Here is a 16,031-nt window from a genome sequence, read left to right as displayed (position 1 = left end):
GGTTCAGACCAACATTTGAAGCTCTTTACAATGGCAGTTACAGAGAGAAGGGCCACATTTTTTACACACAAGCTGAACTGGTGCCAGAGTCCATGGAGTCCGATCTCACCCATGATCACTTCCTGTTTGGAGGGCAGCGGCTAAAGGGTTATTATGTACACAGATATAGTATGCACAGAATATGGTTTAAACCAGGAATAAACCAGGTCTAAATCAGGACTAAACCAGGTGTAACAGTCAGGACCTTGCAGTAGTAGTAGGACATTGGGAGGATGTACAAGAGCTTTAACAGAAGAATCACCACGACTCTGATGATCAGGTCTGAGTCTGACTCTGCAATACAAAAGAACCCAGATCAGACCAAGACCAAGACCAGGCCCGAGAGCAACACAGGACCAAGACCATGATCAGGACTGAGACATGAGTCTGTATCTGGACGTACCTCCCAGCATTTGAGCATTTGACCCTGAACTTTGAGCCCAGCTGCACCCACAACCCCTGAGGCTGAAGCTCGGACGCCCCGTCACACACAGACACGGAGATGAATGGATGATTCAGGAGCTCTGTGGAGACACCTTCTTTGGTAAATAGGTGAGTTTGGTTCCTCACATGTGTCTGTTTACATCCACACAGTGCACGGATCGAGGTGAAGCTGCAGATTAGTGACAGTGACTCTACTTCCTGTGGACTTTATCTCCAATCTTTTATGCTTTAAAAATCCTGTATCTGAACAGGACAGGACTCCACATTTCATAAATAATAATAATAACACAGTTATGACTTGTATCTAAACTAGAAGTGCAGAGTCTGATCTTTGAAAAATACTGGCCTAAAGCTGTTTTAAATTTTACATTTCAAATGTCTCATCACGCTGATGAGTCCGAGTCCGACCCGAGCCCAGACATAAGTTTTAAATATTTGTCAGAGTCCGACTGAGCCCGTCAGGTTCCAACCGGTCCCACTGAACTTCAGACGGGTTTCCGTTCTTCACATCTAGAGTGTGTGTGTGTGTGTTTTAACACTTTGTCTTTCTGTTTGGGAAAGTCGACCCCTTTTATCCAGTTTATGATTTATAGAATAAATAATCAATGACCTATTTTTCCTAAATTGGTGATTTCATTTGTCCTTTTAGCTCGATCCTATTTATAGGACATATGACAATAAATGATACATTTTCTTAAACTGGTGGTTAATAAATCATTTATTGATAAAATGTATATCTGTCTGTGTCTCTTTTTGATCATCACTGCATCCTTTTCTGTACTGAACCTGTAAGTTAAAGTTCGTTCACATATGTTTCATACTTTGCCTCTGCCTCTTTCCTTCTGTACATAACAAACTGCTTGTACAAGTCAGTCTTTTGTTCTCCATGGAGTTTTTGTGTCCTCCTTTACCCTACACTTTCTAACAGGACAATTCTTATCATAAAGGGAAAGAAATCTGTGTATAAAGGAGTTGTAAGTTGTGTTTACATCAGACTCTTCGTCAATAGATTCCCACTTATGCGTTGCTAAATCTTGCTTCAGAGCCATTATTGATTGTTCTGTTTTAACCCTCCAGTAACAGACTCTGTTAACATCTTTGGTTATTTTACACTTGATTCATACACCATGAAGACTGGTAAATGATCGCCGGTGTTATTTAGTAACAGACCATCAATTATGTTACTGCCCAAAATATGACAGAATATATGATCTATTAAGGTGGCACTGTGTGTTGTTATTCTAGTTGCTCTTGTAATTAATGGAGGGGTGGGCAAGCTATGGCCCGGGGGCTGTATGCGGCCCTTTAAACCTTTTAATCCGGCCTGCCGAACTTGAATACATTATAATAATAAACCTTGTTAATGTTTTATTTTTCCTGCATTTCCGGCGTTTCCCAGTAGATGGCGCACTACATATACATTGAGGTGCGGCATATTATGTTGGCTGCAATGCTTTATAGGAAAGTGTTCTTTCGGACTAGCTGGTGACAGGAGTTGTTTTCGGTCGGTGTATTCGGACCATGACAACACTGCACTGTTTTTATTCTGAACAGGGTGAAAGTGAAGTTGAAAGACTCGTTGACCTTTTGTTACGAAGGTTTCTCACACAGAGCATCATAATGTATAACGGAGCAGGAAGTGAAGTAGGGGAGAAGTTTAATTGGGTTTTGGTTCGTACTGAGGAGTGTTGCAGTCGTGCATTTTGGTCAGTGGAAGTCCAGTTTAGGGAGATACACTGAAGAGAATATGGTGACGGCCACAACTAAATGGCACAGCAGAAAGTATTTCAGAAGTATTTGTCTTTTAGACGCATTCGCACTCAACTTTACACTGCAGTAATCAGGTTAGTGTGTATACATGCACCATGACTCAAAAAAAACTGATCGTAACTGGGATACTGATGTGCATGTAAACGCACTCATTATAAACAATGCACCAGATCAAACAGAACACGCTGCTTGCAGACTGGCACGTTGGCACTGTTCTGTCCTGGCGTTGGTCGTTGTTGAGTTTTGGGGAAGCACATTGAACAGAAGTAGATCTGCATCTTCTACTGTTTTTAAATAAAGACAGTCAGGAGGAGAGTGATGATGAGAATATCCAGAAGGAGAACAGAACTTTCAGTGCTTTTAAATAGTAACTGTTAGTAATTTAAAAAATTAAAAAATTAAAAAAAAAGTTTTTTATTAATGCAATTTTCTAAAGTTTTAGACAGATATTTTGTTGTGATGCTTTATAATGACTTTCAATTGAAATTCAAGCACAGGTTTTCTCTCCACTCCATCCATCTGCTCCTGGTTCGGCCCTTCCCTCAAATTTTAGAACCCTTTTTGGCCCCCGAGCCAAAAAGTTTGCCCACCCCTGAATTAATGGATACAAGCCCATGGCAAACATTGTATTGATAAATTCCTCAGTGAATTGATGTTTATTTTTTTGCATTGAATAAACAATATTGTTGTCTCCACAGATTATAANTTATCGAAATAAGGTAAAATATTCAGAGATATTTAACAATCTTTTGCTGTGAATCCCACATGGACCATGGATATACTTACCAGAGTAGTGGCAGAAAGTTCAAAAAGTCCTTCAACCAACAGTTTATGGTCCACTCTGCTAAAAGTTATGGTTAATTCTTGGCAAAGAAAGCCGTTTTTTCTGTGTTTTCTGTGTCCAGCTCTTTCTTTGTCTCTGAGCTGCTGCAGTTGGTGAAGTGTCCCTCCACTCCTCCCCACTCCTCTGATTGGACCACAGCAGCCAATCAGGAGGATCTGAGCAGCTCTTCAAAACTCACATGAGACACAGACATTACGCTGAACCACAAGAAACAGGGCAGCATTAACATAATAAAGGTGATTAAGTGTCAGTGAGCCAGGTGGATTAGTGCATGGAGCTGTGGGCTGAGGCAGAGGTGTGAAGGGCTCAGGGAGTGGAGCATTGACAAAGAGAACACTGATTTAAAAGGTAAAGACTATGTTAAGTAGAGATCATTTTAACTCCTGTATATTCACACATGAGATCAGATAGTCTTTATTATTATAATTTCACAGGTCTTTGCACAGTAGACAGGGGTCAGTTTATTTTTTTACTTTTTTCAATGACCCATTTGCCAAAACCACAACTATTAAAAGTGGGACAAACACTCAGGCCCCACCATAAAATCAGTCTCAATAGTGACATTTTACTTTACTTACAAACCAGAAGTCATCACTACAATGAACAAAAAATTGTGAATGACCTGTTTTCTAAAATATGCAGCTAAGTCATCGTTCACATCTTTAAGTCTGTCACATCTGTACTATCAGTCTGCAACCTGAAATGATGGTGTCAAACATAATAAACATAATTTAATCTACTATGACAACTAATAAACCTTTCCAACTAAAACAATACAAAACACTGAACTGTTTTCACAGCATTTGTCTGTTTTACTTTCAGCACTTGAGTAATTAGTAACTGATGGTCTTAATAATGTGAACTGTGTTTCTATGAAGTCACATGAACTTATGTATTGTACAGTACAGTTATGTACAGTATTATAGTATATGCAGTACAGTATACTCTATATACGTGTACAGTATTATAGTGTGTGTAGTGGTGTATACTCTACATATGTGCACAGTGTTATTGCCGTACTGTATATAGTGTATGCAGTACTTTATACTCTATATACATGTACTGTATTATAGTAGTACTGTACTCTATATACATGTACTGTATGATAGTATATGCAGTATTGTATACTCTATGTACATGTATAATATTATAGTATATGGAGTACTGTACTTTATATACATGTGTGACTTTTTAAACAAGTTTTAAATTTTTTTGCAGATCTCCTTTTCTCACCTGCACCTGTCAGTCCCTGTCTGTTTCAGATGCTTTACCTGTCACGAGTCTGAGAAAAAAAAAAAAAAAAAACTCTGGTTCATTTGTAAATAAATGAAAAAGACCCAAACTCCATCTCCTGTCATCTCTCCTGCACCTGTCACACAGACAGGGTTGTTCTTCACCTGAGTTGAGGGCTCATATTAGTCCGCCATTACCTGTTCAAAATCACAGTGATCCAAATACTTGTAATACCCTAACCCTAACCCTTGTGTCTCAAGTCCCATATTTACGTGAAAGTATCTAAAGATCAAACAGACAGAACTCTCCCAAATGTTCCTCTTATCAAAAAGAAAAGAAAAAAAAAAAAAAATCCTTGTTTTCAAAGACTTCACTGCCAGAGGAAGTGTCTTGCTCAAAAGCAGCCCTGTCTTGACTGACGTCGGTTTGGAGTTGTATTCCTCACTTCAGTTTCTCGGTTTGGAGGCTTCACTTTCATATCGGGCTGTGTTTACAGTGTGTTTGTGAGCCAAGTCCACTCTGGTCCGTGTCACTCAAGTTTTACTTGGTCCATCGTGTCTCCATCGTGTCTCGCTGTTCTAGCCGAGTATATTTCATCCTGAACACGCGCGGACTGTGCCATGCAGTTCTGTCAGTGAACCCACAGAGGGCGACAAAGACCACCCTACCATGGCATTACCCCTGTATTTGTTTATATGCAGTAGCCCAATTAACAGTACAGATACATTATTTTATGATGTCCACTACTTTTATACTTTCATATTTATTATTTATACCTTTGTATTGAAATTCTGATCTTGTTTTTGTATTTTGTGTTGTTGTTTTCGACCACACACACCCATACACTTACCCACCACCATGCCACACCCAGTTCCAGAAAGACTCTGTAACTGCTGCAATATCTACAATACAGTTCACTTGGTGTAGCAGCCCTCTGTGCCCTCTCTGTGCCCACTCTCTGTGCCCACTCTCTGTGCCCACTCTCTGTGCCCACTCTCTGTGCCCACTCTCTCTCTGTGCCCACTCTCTGTGCCCACTCTCTGTGCCCTCTCTGTGCCACTCTCTATACACCTCTCCGTGCTCCTCTCCGTGCCTTGTGTGTCTGTTTACATCCACGCAGCGCATGGATCGAGGTGAAGCTGCAGATTAGTGACAGTGACTCTACTTCCTGTGGACTTTATCTCCAATCTTTTATGCTTTAAAAATCCTGTATCTGAAGTTTTGCTCCACATTTCATAAATAATAATAATAACACAGTTTTGACTTGTATTTGAACTAGAAGTGCAGAGTCTGATCTTTGAAAAACACTGGCACATTTCAAATGTCTCATCACGCCGATGTGTCCGAGTCCGACCCAGTTTCTCTTTAAGGCTAAACGTCAATGAAATTGGAAACATTGGGTCTCAGTTCATGTATATTTACACACTGAATACTGCACATTATTTCATTGTTGTAATGAACACATTGATTTTCAGATGGTGTAATGCAACAATATACTATTGAAAGCAGACAACATGCCAAACAGCTGGTCAGAGTTGTTCAAAGAAGAAACCTCCATCCACTGAGTGCATTTACTGCTATCCATGATATGAAAAAGAAACTTCACACACAAACATTTGATGGTGCTCAATCAATTGTTCAATCAATTCCTGATGAATTGTCTTTAGATTGTGGCTACCATAAAAGCTGTCAACACACATGTTTTTTCCAAAATGTTAACTGTGCTTTAAGCAATTGGTTGGTTCAGTTCTCGGCCCCTCCTCTTCATGCTCTATCTCAAGGGCCTCTAACCTGTAGCTCGGGGGGCACCAGCAGCTCTCCACCCCATTCCAAGTACCTCACCAATGTATTTCTGAATTATACATATTGTGCTGAATCAGTACAATTTGATTAATTATCATTGTAAATCTAACATATTAATGCCAGTTTTGTGCACTGATAAATGAATAATGGTTTATATGTCTAACTGTCCCTAATCTAAGGCTGTGGCTCTTATATTTACTACATTTCTTGCAACTGTTAAAAATAAGTAGCTCTTTTTCTTTTGTAAGGGTAGCTCACCAGAGGAAAAAAGGTTGGAGACCCCTTGTCATTTACTGTCCTCTTGTAACCCCGCAGGCTGCAGTTTTGCAGAGATGGTTGAGGTGGAGGTTTCTGCTTTGAAGAACTCTGACCAGCTGTCAGAGTGACATGTTGTCTGCCTTTGATAGTATATTTGTTGCATTACACCATCTGAAAATCAATGTGTTCATTACAATAATGAAATAATGTGCAGTATTCAGTGTGTAAATATACATGAACTGAGACCCAATGTTTCCAATTTCATTGAAGTTTAGCCTCAAACAGACATACGATACAGATATTACGCACACGCACGCACACACGTGCACTAATTTCAATCTGACAATAGCTAATGTTTTCAATCTAGAAGTTGACTCAGTCTCTTGATAACCAGAAAAATGTACCAACACCATGCAAAACTTTAGGGTTATTTGACCATTTATGCAGTTGCAGCACCTTAATATTTACAGTTCCATCATTTTACAAATACCTTTTTCTAAAATAGGGTTTTTTTGGGCCCTGAGACCAAACGGGGCCGAGTTGGGGTTGGCCCTATCAACTCGTGATGGCCCAAGATATAAGATAACAAGAAATAATAGTGAACAAAAGGAAGCAAAAACCATGCTGAGGGGTGGACCTGGCTCCCGGCCAAAATAGTAATGTCACATTTGGTGTGTTTGATTTTGGAGGCAAATAGTTTTGCATTACTGTGGTATTAAACCCTGAAACCTAACTCCAGCTAACTAACCACATTAAAGCTGTCATTTGTAAGTTTATTCTTTTTCTTTTCTTTTTTTTTTTTTTTTTTTACCACAGTCAGATTTGAACCTTTCCCCCCTCCCCTCACCTGGCCTTTGTTCATGCTCACCTGTGCTTCTGGTCTTGTGTTTTCTGTCAAACTATCACACTATGAAAGTAGATCACACTACATTAAAGTAGATCAATCTAATGGTCTTATGTGACAATACAACAGGTCTGCCAGTCTAAATACAAACAGTAGCTTTAACAAATTCAATTATTAAAATTTGAAACTGTTCAAACCAGCAAAACAAGAGAGAGGTGTGTCATCTTTATTTAACAAATAAACACAACAGAAAGGTGGAGCACAGGGCATGCATCAACACCAACATCAGACATGTTGTTCTCTTTGACAAACAGGTTTATTTATTATTTACTGCAAAGGTTGAGAACAGACAGCGGATTAATAGTCTTAGGCCTATATTTAAAATAAGAGTGTGTGTGTGTCAGTGTGAATATATATATATATATATATATATATATATATATATATATATATATATATATACATATATACATATACATATATATAGGGTTAGGGTTTCATCTTTTCCTGGTTGCCACGTTCAGGGGTCTTACACTCGTAGCCACAGCCGCTGTAGCAGCATTTGAGGTTCTTGTCACAGTCGAGGTCGTCAGAGCATCGATCATCACACGTAGGTAAATCGTGGATCAGCGCAGGACAGGATCATGGTTTGGTTTCTGTGGACATAAAAACAGAAATAACAGTATCAAAGATGCACTGTGACTTTTCGAGTGGAGGTTTGGCCACCTTCTTATCTCCTGGAGATGTTATTGATTCATTCACAAAAAATATGCCCTTTGGTGGTTGTTGTTACTGTTTGGATCATGTTTTACATAGAGCATTACATAATAAAACCAGGTGACTGAAACAAACACTGAAGGGTGTATGACTGGGCACAGTCCTTGGGTTTAGACACTTTGGACTTTTACAAAGTTACAAACAAAACTGTGATTTGGTCACAGATTGGCAGCCTTGCCAGTGTAGTGATTATTGTTAAAAAGTACATGATCAACTAAAAAAGTGTGTGTCTGTGTGCAAATTTTATAACAAACTAACCAACTTTATTATTTTTCAAATAATTAATTCAACTGAAATCAGAATATGATCAGGTGCTTGGATTGTGAAAGAGCAGCCCATCACTGAACAGTCAATTAGCCCTGAGTCATTTTAAAACTGCAGGTCACCTAAACAAATACTGAAGGGTGTTTTACCCGTGATTGGGTCGAGACAGGATTGCAGACAGCCCATGGTGCAGCACTTCAAGGTCCTCGGACAATCACTGTCTGTGGAGCAGAACTTTGTGCAAGGGAGGAACTTAGCATCAGCGTTCATCACTGGACAATGTCCATCTTTGTCTGAGATCACAAGAAACACAATTTATTTAATGAGAAAAAAAATGTCATTATATAATTGAATAGCTTTAAAATAGCTTTAAAGTGCTCAGCTTTTATGTAGAAGGTTCACCATCTGATTGTCTCCATGGAAATGTTACTTTTTTCATTCTTTTTTGCAATAAATTGAATAAATGCAATACATACAAATGTTCCAGTTCAATGCATTTGTGATGTAGTAAATGTTACCACAACAAATAAGTTGATACAACTGAGGGAAAATGAAAATATGAAGTTACGCAAGGTCACAGAATTGTGACTATACAACATAGACCTTCTATGTTTTCCATTTAAAAGTATATTTTCAGTGACTGACCTTCCAGAGCGAAGAGCAAAGGCACAAAGGTCACAGTCAGGAGGCAGAAGACAGAGCACTTCATGTTGTTCACCGCAGACACAGACACATTAAACTGAGGTACGAGCTTCTATGTTTCCACCTAAAATACAGCCTCAGCATTGAGCTCATATTACATAGTCACAGTGCCCGCCCTGCAGGAAACAGGAGCATGCACCCAAAGAAATGAATATTTAGATTTACTTAAAGCCTTGTGTCAAGCAGTTGCACACAACCACAATTTTGACTGACACATTGAGAAATTGTTTTAAAGCGTGTTTATATAATATGGACTTCAGTAGGATCTATGCAGATTTAGATGAAAAATGCTGTCTACTATCTAAATATGGATGTTGGGGTGTCTGCTGTGTAAAACTCATCTTGGTTGCAAACATTCCGGAATGCCAACTGTGGCGACATGAGGATGTTCAATTTTATAATAAATTGTTGCAACAATGCCACTCCAAATCTAGTTTGGGGAAATAGAGTCTAAATATTGGGCACACAGGTAAGTGTATCAAAGTGAGGGGGAGAGCCAAGTTCCATCATTTACACAATCTTTATTTTCTCTATTTTAAGAGACAGTTTTAAGTTGTTTAAAAGTAGCTACAGCCATAAAAACAGGAAAAACAGTAAAACACTACAGTGGGAGAAACAGGTACAAAATATTGAAAACACAAAGCGAAACCCCAAAACCAGACACAAAAACAAAACTAAAAAAAAAAAACACACAAAAGAAAAGCAGAGAGAGAGCGCAGACCTCCACCAAGGACTACCCCCATTTTTTTATATAAATTGCGATAAAATCAGTCTTCTGGATCAGATCCGGATCAGCCTTTGGAATATGAAAGAGGATCCCATTGTCCATCCCTGAGTCAAGCTTCATGGGGTTTGGTCAATAATTAACCGAGATATTGAGAAACAAAATTTTTGGCCCCATTTACCACAATGTTAACTAAAATTTCAAAGTGATCCAGAATCCAGGATTTCTTCCGGATCATCCCCAAAATGAAATCAGTTCTTCCTTTTCTCATTTCCAACAAATTCTGAAAATTTCATCAAAATCAGTCCATAACTTTTTGAGTTATGTTGCTAAAAGACAAACAAACAAACAGACAAACAAACAGACAAACGCCGGCAAAAACATAACCTCCTTGGCGGAGGTAACAAAAGTAAAAACAAAACAAAAGTAAAACAACATATTGTGGTTGGAAGTGACAGTGCGCAATCCCAGGCAAAAGCAACTTTACACAGAACTACTGCGTCCAGACGTGGTCCAAACAACATGGACCAGCACACGCTATAAACACAACACAGTTTAGAAAGGCTGGTTGGCACAGGTAGTTTGTAGTAGAGCTTGTCACCTGACGCCGCGGTTTAGGGGACACGGCGGCGCACAGCCAAGCGCAACAGGGCGAGGGACTCACTCGGCTCACCTGTGGAACTAAGGAGAGACACCAGTAAGAATCTGGGCGTGGATGAATGAGTGGAGGAGGATCGGTCGTGCATTACCTTGTGGGCAGAGATGAACGCGCACACTAGGTGCTCCAGAGGAGCGAGGGACTGATGCGGAGCCGAGGACCGGCCAAGCAGCGGCACTAAAAGGAGACATGATAGTAAATTTGGATGTAACGTGCATGGGAGATTATGAATGGAAGTTTACCTGAGCTGGAGGACAGAGTGGCCACCAGGAGAGGCCCGGAGGGGGAAAAAGGGGGAACGACTGAGAAGGGAGCGCTTAAATAGTCCACCAGCGCAGCGCCACGGCACGACAGGTAAGAACACCCGCAGCCCAGACCCTCAAAGCCGGTCTTGCCACATCTGCATCAGTTCACGTCATGATGTGAGAGCTCCTGTTTAGAGCTCATAAACAAAACAGAACATGTTTTGTGACATTTTCAAACAAGCAGAGACTATTTGCACCAACAGTCCCTTCCAGGGTGAGCCTGTGGACAGAGGACAAATACTTTGGAACTATTTTTGATGCTCTGTTAAACTTGTCATCAAACACAGAAGAGCTTTAGAAAAACTGTCACCAGGGGCAGTACCTGTTAAGGAAATGATGGTCTTCTGATGTTAATAAAAACATGGTGATAACCTTTTATTATGCCTGTATTGAGAGCATTCTGTCCTTTTCATGCATGTGTTGGTTCTACACTGTCAGGGTTCAAAACAGGTCACAGTTGATCGCTGCATTTTTCCTAGTTACAACAACTTATTATTATAACTATACTCCTTGATTTAGTGGAGCACACTGGTCAGACTGAATATCCATGTACGATAAATTCATGTAAAGGTCTTATATGATACAAAATTGATTCTTGTGAGCTTTATAATGCTGTTACCTGCCTAAAAACACACCTAGAGCTGTGTTCTGTTTCATTCACACATTTGAGTAATTATTATTATTATAAAAATTCCTTGGTTCCACATTGTGATCTCATGAAGTGGTAGTTTTCAAGTGAACAGCTCCTTTTACCTTTTGTTTAGTAGAGGTGGGCAATTCCAGGGCTGAAATTATCCTATTAAGTCAAGTGAAGGTGTATGGAGTTTAAAAACACAGTGGAGCACTTCCTGTGACATCAGAAGGTGGAACAGAGGATTTTCTGTTTGAGAGAAGGACTCAGTCTAAATATGCAGTTTGTGTGTTAAACATGTGTGAAAGAAACAAAACACAACTCCAGGTTTGTGACGAGGAAACTCCAGGACATTAGACGAGCTCATATAGTTCCTACTGTTAAAACACAAAACTACTCCATTTGCTTCATGCCACTTCTGCTTTTGTCTTCAGCTGCAGAGTCTGAAACAGCTACAAAGAAGGCACTGATCAGTAAAGCTTTTAGTTGGGTGCATGACCAGAGAGAAACTGAAGTTATGGAAAAGGGTCAGGTTGTTAAACTTGCTCATCTCACAGCTTTCACAGAATTCAGAGAAGCGGCTGTTGCTGACATCACTAGTCATAACCTCAGACAAAAAATGGTCAGACTGTGTGCTTGTGTTACCATGTACTGTTTGTGACAACATTCATGAAACTTGCCTCATTGGCAAAAAGATCAACTCCTCTGATTGTGCACAGCAGGTCTTCGTCACTGAGTTCCAGAGCTTTTTCTCAAAATTTTTGTATACACTTGATTGGAAGCTGTATCTCTTGCCGGACACTTACTTCACTGCACTATTACTGCAGAATATGCAATAACTCCTGAACAAAACTAAAGAATCCACAAGCTCATGTTTCTGTCTCATTAAGAAATTTTCTTGACACTTGCTTAAAGCATTGTTAGCATTTTGGAAAAAACATGTGTTGGCAGCTTTTATGGTAGCCACAATCCAAAGACAATTCATCAGTAACTGATTCAGCAACATCTTGCTAACCAGCACAATCAAATGTTTGTGTGCGAAGTTTCTTTTTTATATCATGGATCACAGTAAATGCACTCAGTGGATCAGTCTTAGAAGACAAAAGTATGAACCTATCATTTACTGTCCCTTGTAACTATGCAGGCTGTAGTTTTGCAGAGATGCTGAGGTGGAGGTTTCTGCTTTGAAGAACTCTGACCAGCTGTCCAGTCTTCATCATTTTGTTGTTTCTTTGGCATGTTGTCTGCTTTCAATAGTATATTGTTGCATTACACCATCTGAAAATCTGCGAATTCATTACAACAATGAAATAATGTGTAGTATTCAATGTGTAAATATACAAGTGCACGCACACACACACACAGACATGTGCACGCACACACACACACACACGTGCACGCACATACACGCACACACACAGACATGTGCACACACACACACACACACGTGCACGCACATACACGCACAGACATGTGCACGCACACACACACAGACATGTGTACGCACACACACACAGACATGTGCACGCACACACACACAGACATGTGTACGCACACACACACAGACATGTGCACGCACACACACACAGACATGTGCACGCACACACACACAGACATGTGCACGCACACACACGCACAGACATGTGCACGCACACACACACAGACATGTGCACGCACACACACACAGACATGTGCACGCACACACACACAGACATGTGCACGCACACACACACACAGACATGTGCACGCACACACACGCACAGACATGTGTACGCACACACACACAGACATGTGCACGCACACACACGCACAGACATGTGCACGCACACACACGCACAGACATGTGTACGCACACACACACAGACATGTGCACGCACACACACGCACAGACATGTGCACGCACACACACGCACAGACATGTGTACGCACACACACACAGACATGTGCACGCACACACACGCACAGACATGTGTACGCGCACACACACACACACACACACACAGACATGTGTACGCACGCACACACAGACATGTGCACGCACGCACACACACACACACACACACACAGACATGTGCACGCACACACACGCACAGACATGTGTACGCACACACACACAGACATGTGCACGCACACACACGCACAGACATGTGCACGCACACACACGCACAGACATGTGTACGCACACACACACAGACATGTGCACGCACACACACGCACAGACATGTGTACGCGCACACACACACACACACACAGACATGTGTACGCACGCACACACAGACATGTGCACGCACGCACACACACACACACACACAGACATGTGCACGCACACACACGCACAGACATGTGTACGCACACACACGTACACACACCATACTTTGTCTCCCACATCTACTTTGGTCGGTTGTTTTCTCACAATCTGACAATAGTTAATGTTCAGTCTAGGAGTCGTGGACGCCTCGAAAAGGACACCAATCTCCCAATAGACTCAATCTCTTCTTATAACCAGAAAAAATTATCAGCTTCTCTCACAATTGTCTTTGGAAAATAACTTTTGATGGGATGTTGCATGAAGGGTCAGGATGTTGGTTGGTTGTGTGTGGGTTGTGTGTGTTTGTATGTGTAACCTGGTTACCATAGTTTTATCTTGCACTCTGACCTTGAGTTTTATTATTATTCACTATTAATGTAATTAAAATGATTCACTTTTAATGTAATTCACTTCATATAGTACAGCAGTACTTAAGTCAACTCTTTTCAAATATTGTTTCTATTTAAAAAATCCTGCTTGATCCCACAAGTAATGATAAAGCCTGAAAGTTCTGCCTCCTGCCGATTTGAGGTACAGTGAAGAACTTTGGTCATAGCAGCTGTTTCCCTCTAGATACAAAGGTCATCTTGGGCTTAAATTGAAGCTTATGAACATGGGACGTTTTTTATGTACACTTGAGGCAGTGATATATGCAATAAAATGCTTGAAAATGATCACTTTTGATGACAATTTGTCAGGCGGACAGAAATTTTTTAGTCTTTTAGGATATGTTGAGGGTGATATTTGACAGTAGAAAGGCAACAAGGCCCAAAATATTTTTCTCCTAGTTTCCCCCATGTGTCAGAATACACCATGCCAAATTTTAGGGTTATTTGACCATGTATGCGGTTTCAGTACCTTAATATTTACAGTTACATAATTTCGCAAATAGCTTTTCTTAAAAAGTGTGTTTTTTGGGCCCTGAGACCAAACGGGGCCGAGTTGGGGTTGGTCCCTATCAACTCGTTATGGCCCAAGATATAACAGGAAATAATAGTGAAAAAAAGGTAGCAAAAAACATCCGGAGGGGTGGACCTGGCTCCCGGCCTAAAACTCTATTTCCCCAAACTAGATTTGGGGTGGCGTTGTTGTAACAAATTATACATGCCAAAGTGTTAACATGTACAAAACAAAAAAGGAAAGAATGACCAAAACATTCAGAAACATTTTAATGAAAGAGAAAGTTCTTGTTATTTAAGGGGAATGCGTCTCTTTAAAATGTCCCAAGTCCGAACAAGGAAAAGTTTTAGTTTCAGTTTGTGGGTCAATATCTGGAATTGAGTGATGAGCTCAACAAATGCCCAAATCTGATAATGTTAAAAGGAAGATATAAAGAAATTATTATAGTTAAGTGTGCAGAAGGAATTGAAGTGAATTTGTCACCTGAAAGTAAACTAACACATTTATTTTGTATGTGGAGTAATGTGATGTACGATTAGAAGAGTCTGGCAGAAGCACATTATTGCTTTCATGAATTATTGATGTATTTTTTTTATCTGGAGATTATATTTGTGATGAGTGATGTAAAATAATTGTCTTTATGTATCTGTTGATTGCTGTTATGTGTTTCTCCGTTTGCTCCATTTTGTCCATTCTCAGACTGACTGTGAGCGCCCTCTGGTGGACACAACACAGAACACAGCCTTGACATAAACATTTGGAAGTACAAAGAGAGAGAAGGATTTTCTCATATATTTCATGACACTTTATAAAGTTGTGGTCCCGTACACATATAACACCCACACACATCTCTCACTCTAGACGTGGCAAAGGAGAAATTGGCTTTTAAATGGAGATGTATAGCAGACTGAGGTCCTGTGTTACTCTCTCGTCTCTGTTGGTCCATCCTCTTATGAAGTGTCTGTTTTCATTTCTCCAGTGTTGTTTTGTCCTTTGACTGGACCAGTTTCTGTCTCAAAGTGTTTGTAGGTTTGAAATAGACCGGGATCTCATGTTGTCTGAAAATCCTCTGTAATTTTTCAGAAACACCAGCCATTTAAGGAATAGTTACGACCTTTCTTCTGGGTTCTGATTCTGCCGCTTCAACAGCCACTTCACAAGAGAATGAACCAACACGGACGAGAGAGCAACACAGGACCTCAGTCTGCTGTTCATCTCCACCTAAAAGGACCTCAGTTTGCCATATAAACATTTATCTTCATCCAGACACTGAAGTGAGGCTCATGTCTGCACTCTTTTTCTGTCAAACGCCTCAATTAACATCACTTTTATTGTTAGAAGAAAATTCAGTTTGTCGACTGGACAAAAGTTAGATTGGTTGAAGACGTTTTGCAGCTCATCCAAGCTGCTTCTTCAGTTTTGGAGCTAACTAACTGAAACTAACACACACCTACTTGTTTACAGTTTCTGTTAGTTAGTTGGGCCTATTGACCTGTACAGGGTGTGGGGTTTAATTAGCAGAACGGT

The 16,031-nt window shown here is 40.3% G+C and overlaps 1 long non-coding RNA gene across 1 annotated transcript; it reads right to left on the bottom strand.

Annotated features, from left to right (window-relative positions):
- Window positions 1-7,795: 7,795 nt before the first annotated feature.
- On the bottom strand, window positions 7,796-10,364 carry LOC129412657 (uncharacterized). Its single transcript, XR_008633780.1, has 3 exons — window positions 10,304-10,364; window positions 8,426-8,569; window positions 7,796-7,891 (listed from the first exon to the last, which is right to left on the bottom strand). It is a non-coding gene; the product is annotated as an uncharacterized LOC129412657 (long non-coding RNA).
- Window positions 10,365-16,031: the final 5,667 nt, after the last annotated feature.

Source organism: Boleophthalmus pectinirostris, unplaced genomic scaffold, assembly GCF_026225935.1.
Source record: "Boleophthalmus pectinirostris isolate CB_2022bp ecotype Guang Dong unplaced genomic scaffold, ASM2622593v1 HiC_scaffold_9, whole genome shotgun sequence".
Taxonomy (NCBI): Eukaryota; Metazoa; Chordata; class Actinopteri; order Gobiiformes; family Gobiidae; genus Boleophthalmus; species Boleophthalmus pectinirostris.
This window is presented reverse-complemented; position numbering and strand designations above follow the sequence as displayed.